Source organism: Capricornis sumatraensis, chromosome 10 (genome assembly GCF_032405125.1).
Source record: "Capricornis sumatraensis isolate serow.1 chromosome 10, serow.2, whole genome shotgun sequence".
NCBI classification, from domain to species: Eukaryota; Metazoa; Chordata; class Mammalia; order Artiodactyla; family Bovidae; genus Capricornis; species Capricornis sumatraensis.
In genome coordinates, this window is record NC_091078.1 from 62213948 (window position 1) to 62223503 (window position 9556).

Here is a 9556-nt window from a genome sequence, read left to right on the forward strand (position 1 = left end):
ATCTGAAAAATGTCCTTCCCTTGGAAAGGCCTGAAAATTCCATAAGCTGGAGTCCTATAGGCTTGAGGCTATGAGAGCCCGAGCAGAATCCCTTATGGAAAGCAGCAAAGGCCAGGGCAGGACACGCTCCTGAGATCGAGTGATCCTGTCCCTGGAGGAAGGGAACCGCAGACAGGCTGAGGCCACCGAGCAGCAATAGTGGGCAGGACTCAGGGCCGCCCTCCTCCCTCCCACCTAAACTCAGGGCTGAGCATGCCTGGGGACAGGAGGGCAGATGGCCACCCTATGGGGCTGCCCCAGGCCAACCCAGCCATCTCTTAGGGCATCTGACCTCCGCTGCTGATTTCTACCCAGAGGACGTCATGAGCATTTTTAGTTCCCAAGGAATGTTAATCAGCACCCGGAGGCTGGGCTGCCCTGAGATAGGACTGCTGTTTAAAACAAACAGGGGCTTCCCTGGTGGCTCACTGGTAAAGAATCCTCCTGCTGATGGGTTCGATCCCTGGTCTGGGGAGATGCCACATGCTGAGGAGCAGTGGAGCCGTGTGCCACAACTACTGAGCCTGTGCCCGCGAGCCTGTGCTCCTCAACATGAGAGCCCCCACTCGCTGCAACTAGAGAAAAATCCATGCAGCAATGAAGACCCAGCACAGCCGAATAAATGAATCCCAGGCAGGCACTCTGGTGGCTCTCGTCTGCAGGGACCTGTTTTTATGGGTTTATCTCACTCTGACAACTGAGTGTCTGCAGGGCCATCTGGACACACTGTCCTGGGGCCTTGCTGGTTCAGCTTCCTCATCGCTCCTCGAGGCCTGGGACAGAGGACTTGGGGAGCCCCACTGTCAAACATTCCGCCTCTGAATGAACATTCTTGGCAAACAGCACCGACATCCTTCCACCGCTCCTAGCTGGGGGAGGCAGGCACACAGGGGGCTAAGCTGTCTACTCCGCAGTTGCGGCCCCAGGCCTAAGTCGGAGCCCTACGGCTGACTGCAGGGCTTGGGGCACAGGGATGGAAGGTAGGGCAGAGAGGGGATGGGAGGAGGGGAGGGGAGGCACGTGGTCCGGACTCTCGCCTCCAGGCCTGTGTGTCCTCAGCCAGCTGAGGCCATGCCTGCCCCGGGGACTGTCTGCAGCCTGCAGCTGCTCAGTGCACTCTGGGTGGACTTGGCCAGGGTGGGCTCCAGCTCCTGAGCCTCAAACATCAGGAAGTGCAGGTGAGACATCTCCCCACAAGCCCTGCATTCTGAATGGGGAAACTCCTTCCAGCCCTACCCTGAGCCATGTGACCTGGGCAGTGGCTCACACGCTCTGGGGTTCAGCCTTCCCCCAGAGCACAAAGGAGGCCTCTAGGTCTAAACGCGGGCCCGTACCTCACGCTGCTTCTGGACGGACAAGGGGGCTCAAGGTCCTAAGGAGAACACCTCCTCTTTCCAGCAGAGAAAGGAATCCAAGAAGCCAGCAGTCGCACCAAAGCCCCGAAGCCCTGGGAGGCTGGCTTGGCCTGGAAGTCAGGCAGAAAGTGCAAAAGATGAACTGGAAATCCAGGTGGGTCTCTGCAGTTTTATGCCTCTGGCAGTGGAAGGGATAGTGGACTCTGTGCCACTGGGCTCTGGGAGGTCTTTGCCCATCAGCAGGCAAATACCTAAGTAACTTTGCTGCAGCAGGATGAGCTCCAAGCAGAGGGGAATGGAGGTGCCAGCAGACACCAGGCGATCACAAAGGGGAGCCGGCAAACAGACACCAGGAAGAAAGCGCTGCTTAGACTGGAGACGTTTCCCTAGAGCAAACTTTCTGATGGACTCAGGGACCTCTCAGACCTTATCTGACTATTTTATGAGGGGCAGAACCCTGGACAGGTGAGCTGGGAGTCCAGCTCTCACCAAACCCCACCTATTGATGAGGATGGAGCCCACCAGGCTTGCTTAGGCTTTGGTGAATTGTGCACGGAGGGCCAAGGAGGACTAGGAGAGAGAGGGCGTGAAGGCATTTTATAAGGGATCCCCACCTGTGTGGGGAAGGTGAGTGCAAGGAGGTGTGCGTGCTTAGAAAACCAGCGAATGGTCCTGACCAGAGTTAAGGTAGAGAAAGACCTCTGTACAGGGGAAGCAGAATCCCCCCGGGCTGCCTGGTCCCCACACCTGTCTCTCTTTCCGCTGCTTCATCCTCCTGCTTAGCATTTAACCTGCTTAGCATTTAACCTCTACAACCTCCCGTGAGGTCAGTAAGGCTGGTCTTTTAGAGTAAGGCCCTCATTTAGACACAAAGGACAGAGGTTCAGCTGGGAGAGCTCATTGGCCTGAGAGGCCACAGCTTGTGTGGGCCAGAGGTGGAACCCCTGGTCTGGGGGGACTCTGGTCCCCAAGCCCTGTATCCCCATCACCCTCTGGCAGAGAGAGAGTGGGTGGCCCAGTAAGTATCCTTGGCCTCCCTCCACCGACCCCCAGCCTCTCCCCTGATCCCTGTGAGTCAGGGGTGAAATCCCCAACCCACACCCTCTGACCCTTGCCAGGAGCCTCCTCCCACCACGTGTGAGATCCCACCTGTCACATTGCCCCTCGACACCAGTCTGCAAATCCTTAGACTAAAATGAGGGAACTTTCCCAGTGCACCAGCCAAGTCCAGCAGGGCAAGAGAAGCCCTAAGCCAGCTCACATGCAGAAGAAGTTTCTAGTTTCCACAGAGGGAACGGCAGGCACTACTTCAGCTAGAACTGGGAGTCGGCGAGTCGGGGGGGCACCCGAGGTGGAGGGGCCGGGGCGCAGCCCGTGAGTCTGCCTCTGCTCTCCAGACCCCTCCAGTCCTGGGGTCCCATCTCGATCATCACAGGCCCCTCCACTCCCTCCGAGCTTGTTTCCCAAAATGGAGTTTCAGACCTAGAAGCTTTTGAGACCAAGTCCCACCCCCAGGGCACCCAACCGCTACTCACCAGATGAGAACACTGAGGCCAGAGGGGTCTTTTCAAGCCACTTGAAGCCACTCTCCCATCCAGCGGCCACTGCGCCTGTCAGTTTCCCCTCGTCCGGCTCCAGGGTGCAGTCTAGCCTGGCAGGTCTCCAGTTCGGTGCCCCTAGTGCTGTGCAAGGTCTGCTGGGGTCATCCGACCACTCGCATCAGCCAGGGGTTGGAGGGAAAATGAGTATGCACTGAAGGGAAGGAAAGAGGGGCTTCAGGTCCCCCCCAGATCAGTGACCTCATCACTCGCTTCGTCTTCATGGTGGAGACGAGGGATGGAGGTACGTTTTAAATAGGGAACCAACACGTAGCTGTTTTATTAGTATCTCTGAGCGTCTCTGCTCATCTGTGAAATGGGAGCCACAGTGGCCCCTACCTGGAGGGTAAGGGCTCGGCCTGAGCCTGACCAGGATGAGGGCTGCATGCCAGGCGCGGTGGCAGTGGCCCTGGGGCTCAAAGGGGCTCCAAGGCTGGTGGGTTCCAGTCTGGCGTCTGGCCCTGGCCACCACCTCCCTCTGCAGCCCTGGGCATGTCATACAACCTCTTAGGGCCTTAGCTGTTTCACCTGAAAACGCCCCGTCCTGAGTGCAGGGCAGGGGCAGAAGGACCATGGGCTCCTTTTCAGCCCCAAGATACCTTTGTCTACTCATCCAGAATCTCATGGCCCAACACGGCCAGGAACCCACGTGGGGTAACATGAAGGTAAGCAGTCTCCACTCCCCAGGAGAGAAACGATGATGTGGCCACAAACAGAGCTCCTTCCTCTGCCCACAGCTTTGAGCTTCAAGAAGTCATCTCACAGGCTGCTGAGAAAGGAGGGCTTGTGGGGTACCCTCCCTGCAGAAAGAAAGAGATGGAGCACAGGAAGAACAACCTTGGCTCCGAGCATCCTTTGAGGAAAGTGTCAGCTTCCTGTCCAATTTTCCACAGAACAAGGAAAGGCCTGTGCAATCGAGAGGAAGACCGCCTGGGAAGGGAAGAAGGCGGGGGGCAGACACCATTCCCCAGGCTAGTGCTGCGTCCACCAGGGAGAGCCCTGTCTCCAGATCACCCTGCCGGCATCTCAAACTCTACCACTGGCCATTCAACCTTCTGCCTTCCAAAGCTCCAAGGATGTGGGAAACTCGTTCCAGGGGACCCCACAGCTTTTATCAGTAACCTCCTCAGTGGTAAGGACAGAGGGTACAAGGTAAGCCCTTAAAGATGGTGAGGACAAGCACTGAAGCATATACACTATCGTGTGTAAAATAGGCAGCTAGTGGGATTTGCTGTGTATCACAGGGAGCTCAGCCCGGTGCTCCGTGAGGACCTAGAGGGGAGGGGGGGGGGCTTCAGAGGGAGGGGATATACATATGCTTCAGGCTGATTCACACTGTTGGACTGCAGGAACCAACACGACATCATAAAGCAATTATCCTTCAATGTAAAATAAAATACAGATGGTGGGGATAAGACGACCAGGCCCAGGAAGGAAGGTAACCGGGCTGAGGGGTGCCTGCTGGACCCCAGGCCCTTCTCTCTCCCCCTCCTGAGAGCCCAGGGCCTCCACTGGGATGGGGGTGGGAGGGTGAGACCTCTGACAATTCCTGGGCCCTCCTCCTATAGTTCAGTGTCCCCTTTGACGCCGGGATCAAAGCTGTCGGGGGCTTAGTCCCACCAGCACGGCTAGACCCTGGGGAAGTTTCTTCAGGATGTCCTTTGGGAAGAAGCCCGTGGTAAGTCCTTGCCCAGGTCAGGTCAACTCCAAGTTTTCGCTGGAGTCCCAGCGTGAGTCTGCCTATGGGTAACAAAACAGCAGTTTTATTCCCCACCCTTGCCTCTCAAGCTTGACTCCTCTGTCCCAAACACAGTCATCCCTCAGTTCCCACAGGGGACTGGTTAGAGCACTCCCCCCGCCCCGCCCCGCCCCGCCGCTTTTAGGGGATGGACCCCAGTCACACGGTGCACACTCTGAGGCCAGTGCTCTCCCCGTGGCAGCACACCACGTCCATCACCCCGTGGAAGAAAAGCCGACTGTGATGCCGCCAGCAGGACAGTGGACGAAGCGGCGGGGCCTTTTGGTGGGCACTTTTTGGTTTTTTCCAGCTACGCTGTGAGGCACGTGGGATGTTAGTTCCCCAACCAAGGATGGAACCCGTGCCCCCTGCCATGCAAGTGTGGAGTCTTAAACCCTGGACCGCCCCGGAAGCCCCAGACACGGCACTTTGACTTGACCTCACTTTTCAGAAGGCCCGATCGGCAAGTGACCAACCCTGAGACCAGCCACCGCTCCATTCTCCCAGAAGCACTCAACTGGATTCCAGAATACTTCAAGACCACACCCAGCTCTGAGGGGTATTAGCCCGAGGTGAATCAATGCTCAAACTGGATGCTGAAGCTGCAAAATGTTTACTTCAGCAAAGAGGAAGATTTCACTGAAAAACCACCACCCAGCCAGCCAATTCTTGGTCTGTGGTCAATGGAAAGAGAAAAAATGAACATGTAGCAAGGAGGTGTGCATGCTTAGAAAACCAAATTAGAGCCGCACCTACAGCGGAGAAGTTTATTGAGGGGATGTAGGAGGAGAGGAGGGAGAGAGAGGAGGAAGGAAGGGCGAGACAGAGGAAAAGAAGACAGGCAAGGGTCCTTTAAGTACCAGAGCTTCTCAAGTGCAAAGAAAGCTACATCAGCAACCAGTGAGGCCTGTGTGAGCAGGGGAACTTCCGGTGACACCGTCAGAGCCACTGAACGGACATTCACGGGCAGAACAGATGCTGGGAATGTGAAAACCTGAGTCTGAAGCTGGACACAATTGGGGCGCGAGCAACAGCTAGAGCCACCGCCAGACATGGCTGACCTGACCTCTTCCCCTTCCTCCTGGTCCACTGAGAAGACCCGCACGGCAGACACCGCCTCATGTGGCCAAGGCTGGCCACTGCCTTGGCTCCTTCATCGATCTGGGACACGAGGGTGATGTCCCAAAAGCCTTCCAACCCCAGCTCACGGCTGAAGTGAGCCTTGATCCTTAAGTTCCACTGCTGAATTCCAGTGAAGACCCAGTCTTCCCAGGGGGAATGTCTCTTATAAGTCATGTGCTCTTTGGTGTGAACTGACTCTCGAGCTAGTGACGAAGGAAGGGTGATCACAGGGGGAGAATCACTGCCCGCCTCAGCATGTGTGCACCCATTAGAAACACACAGGACACCTCTCTGTGGAGCCAGGGTAACGTCCACACTCTGGAGAAACCCTTGTCACAGAGGGCTCCCTGTAGGAGCCAAGTATCTTCTCCAGTGACATTCTGGCTGCCAGGCGCTTAAGACACAGCCCCGTAGTGCAAACCACCCATCATGCTTGGTGGGCACCACGATCCCCCACCACCATCCCTCAGTGAGGCGCCATGCGTGGCCCGTGGAATGTCATCGTGATCAAGGAACCTCTTAGAAGTGCAGAATCTTGGGCCCCATCCTTGCCCTAGATCTGGATCTGCGTTTTAACAAGACCCCAGGAGCATATATCGTGGCTTAATGCCCACAGGGTCCTATTCAGGCAGCAGAGCCAGGTGGCCCCACCTGACTTAGAACAGGTGTCAACTCTCACATGACTTAGGACAATACAAGGGACCCTCAAGGAAAGTGAGACTGAATGAAAAGGCTGTCCTGTTTCCACTTTCACTGACCTCCCTGTCCCAACTCTCTAAGCTGCAGCTCTGCCATCAACTCCATGCCTGTCCACTGGGCAGACCACACAGACACACGCCTTCCATCTCAGGAAAAAACACACACACCCCTTTCATCTCAGGAAACCACACACACCTATTTGGCTGTGTAGTGACTTGGCTCACCGAGCTCTTGCCTCTGAAAGCATCTGCCTGTAAGGGATGACCCCAGTTTGAAAGGCATTATCCCCATTAGGGGGGCTTCCCAGGTGGTTCAGCAGCAACAAATCCTCTTGCCAGTGCAGAAGACACAGGAGATGTGGGTTTGGTCCCTGGATTGGGAAGATCCCTGGAGGAGGAAATGACAACCCACTCCAGTATTCTTACCTGGGAAATCCCACAGACAGAGGAGTCTGGCGGGCTTCAGTCCATTGGGTGGCAATGAGTTGCACACAGCACACACACATCCCCACTAGAGGAATCTAAGGTATTGGAAAGCAGGTGAATGATCTGGGTGGAGGAAGCGAAGTCCACCTCCAGTGAGCCAGCTTTTCTCTCTGATGCAGAGACCCACGTGTGGGCCTGGAGCTGAGGCACATCCCAGCTCTAAAACCTAGCAGGAGGGCCACCCTGATCATGGCTGGCAATGCCCAAAGCCCTTTTCTCAACATCCAGAGAAGGAGCTAAGGCCCAACCATCATCAAACGGCACAAAAAACCACTTCCTGACCTGGTGAAGCCGCCAGTTGGGGTTCAGGGGAGGATGGGTGCCTGGCTCCGAGGAATGCTGGTCACCTGTTGCTCCCCCACAAAGACAAGGCTCTACACTTTTCTCAGGGGGCACACACAAGCCTTCTCTCCCACTTGCCCAGGTCATTCATTCCAGAAACAGCACCCACTCTGGACGGGACTCTCTCAGCTGGCCCAGGTAGCATGGTGGGGTGGAACGCTATGAGCCTCAGACTCAGACCCAAATATGAACACCAGCTGTCTGATCCAGCCCGTGACACTGAACTTCTCAGGCTCCTCCCATGTAAGGCTGAACACAGTATCTCCCTGGAGGATATCTGCACACAGTAGGCACTCAATTATCCTCAGAGCCACCTTTTGCTGCATTCCTGCTGCGCACTAGGCACTGTTCTCAACACGTCTCACATGAATTTAATGTAATTTCAGTTAATTTCCACAACAAACCCACTTAAGAGGAAGAAGACTGAAGTTCAGAGGAATTAGGTGACTTCCTGAGGTCAGGTAGCAAACAGCTTTCTGACTTACCCAGAGCTGTGGCCTTGGGCCTAGGCTGCCCCATGTTCTGCTGTTCTCAACCAATCTCACCCTCTTGCCCTGCTACCTAAGGTAGCCTTTTGTTTCCATTTTTCATTTTCGTTCATAAGACATAGGATCAACTTGGAGTAGGCCAAGGACAATTTCAAATTGACAACTGGAAGAAATAAAAACTGATCACAGGGAACACAGGGGACATACTTGAGAAAATGCAGCATTTCAAACCTGGTCCCACATCAGCCTTCTCAGACCTTCTCCTGCCCACGTCACTTCCCGACATCACTAACTTCCGGCTCTCTGAAGCAGGTATATTTATGCCCTGGGCTGAGCAAGGTATTTACACAGGAAAAATAAAAACAACAAAAAAAATGTCCTTATGAAAAAATTGTTTTATAAATAATATGCCCAGTACATTAGAATGATAGCACGTGTATTTCACTTCTTACACACTTACAGGGGTGTAAGAAATTCCCTTAGGACAGTGTACACAGAGGAGTAGAGACCCATGCTTAGCAACCGCACTTTAGTCTGAATTCACTTCCAAACACTGGTAACAAATGAGCATTTACAGCAAGCAAGAGGGCTGCCTGGCCACTGACCAACAGTTCTGCTGCCGTTCTGGGCACTTTGTTCAAGCACCATACAGTGGACATTTGCCTGGATTTTACAGAAATGAGTGACATAAAAATGAAAGTGCTCGCAGTAAATGATTACTATTGGTCCCAAGCTTAATACACAGAGAAAGATGTAAAACACCAGGAAGGCCAAGAGCAGATTTCCAGCCACACAGAGACTATCTCTGTGTCAGGCAGATACAGCTGCCGTGCGCTCAGCTGGGATGGAGTTCAGAGTGAGGAATGTGCTGGAGTGAGGAATGTGCTGGAAATACACAAACCAATGACTGTGCGTCCCAGATGAGGCATCAACAGATTCCAAATTCATCAACTGTTCTTGGAACAGAGCCTCCCTTTGGACAGGCTTACTTTTGGCTTGAGCACTTTTGTCCAAGGATGCCTTAAGACAGGGCTGTAAGACAGGAGGAAGTTCTGTTTCACTGCATGCAGAGGTTGCCCAGAGGCACCAGAGTTCACAGTCCAGAGCTCACAGTTCAACGGAGTCATCAACAACACCCTTCTTCATTCCATTTTTTTCCCCTCCTGTTTCATTGATCAGGAACAAAGAACGTGTCTATTTTTCAAGGCTAAGAAGCAGAAGTGTATCTGGGTGTTCCTGGGCAGTGAAATGAGACTAAATGCTCAGAGGCAGCAGAGATCTGGAGAAGTTACCCAAGCTGCTTACTTCCAGCTGAATTCTGCTGAAGCACAGACATATTCAAGAAGGTCTCCAGACCTCCGGATCCTTAGGGTACAAAGGTAGGAAACAACCAAACCACTGCTAACACTCTGAGAAATACAAACACACATAGAGACCATGGGAGCTGGCTGAAGATCCATCACTTTATTTTTAGAAAGACATGGCCAAAGGGGATGAGGGGGCAGAGATACAGAGGCATGCCAGCAACACAGCAGAAACAATCCAGTTGGCCACCCAAAAACTGTAAATGAAACACAGTGCCAACTGGCTTTCACCCGCCCTCACCCCCATCCCGCCTGCCACAGGTCGCATTTCACTGTGTAACAGAAATGAAAATCCTTGATCCTGGAGATAAAAGTAGATAGCACCT

The 9556-nt window shown here is 54.0% G+C and overlaps 1 pseudogene; it reads left to right on the top strand.

Moving 5' to 3' along the window:
• Positions 1 to 1110: 1110 nt before the first annotated feature.
• On the top strand, positions 1111 to 5296 carry LOC138087772 (appetite-regulating hormone-like; annotated as a pseudogene).
• The last annotated feature ends 4260 nt before the right edge of the window (positions 5297 to 9556 follow it).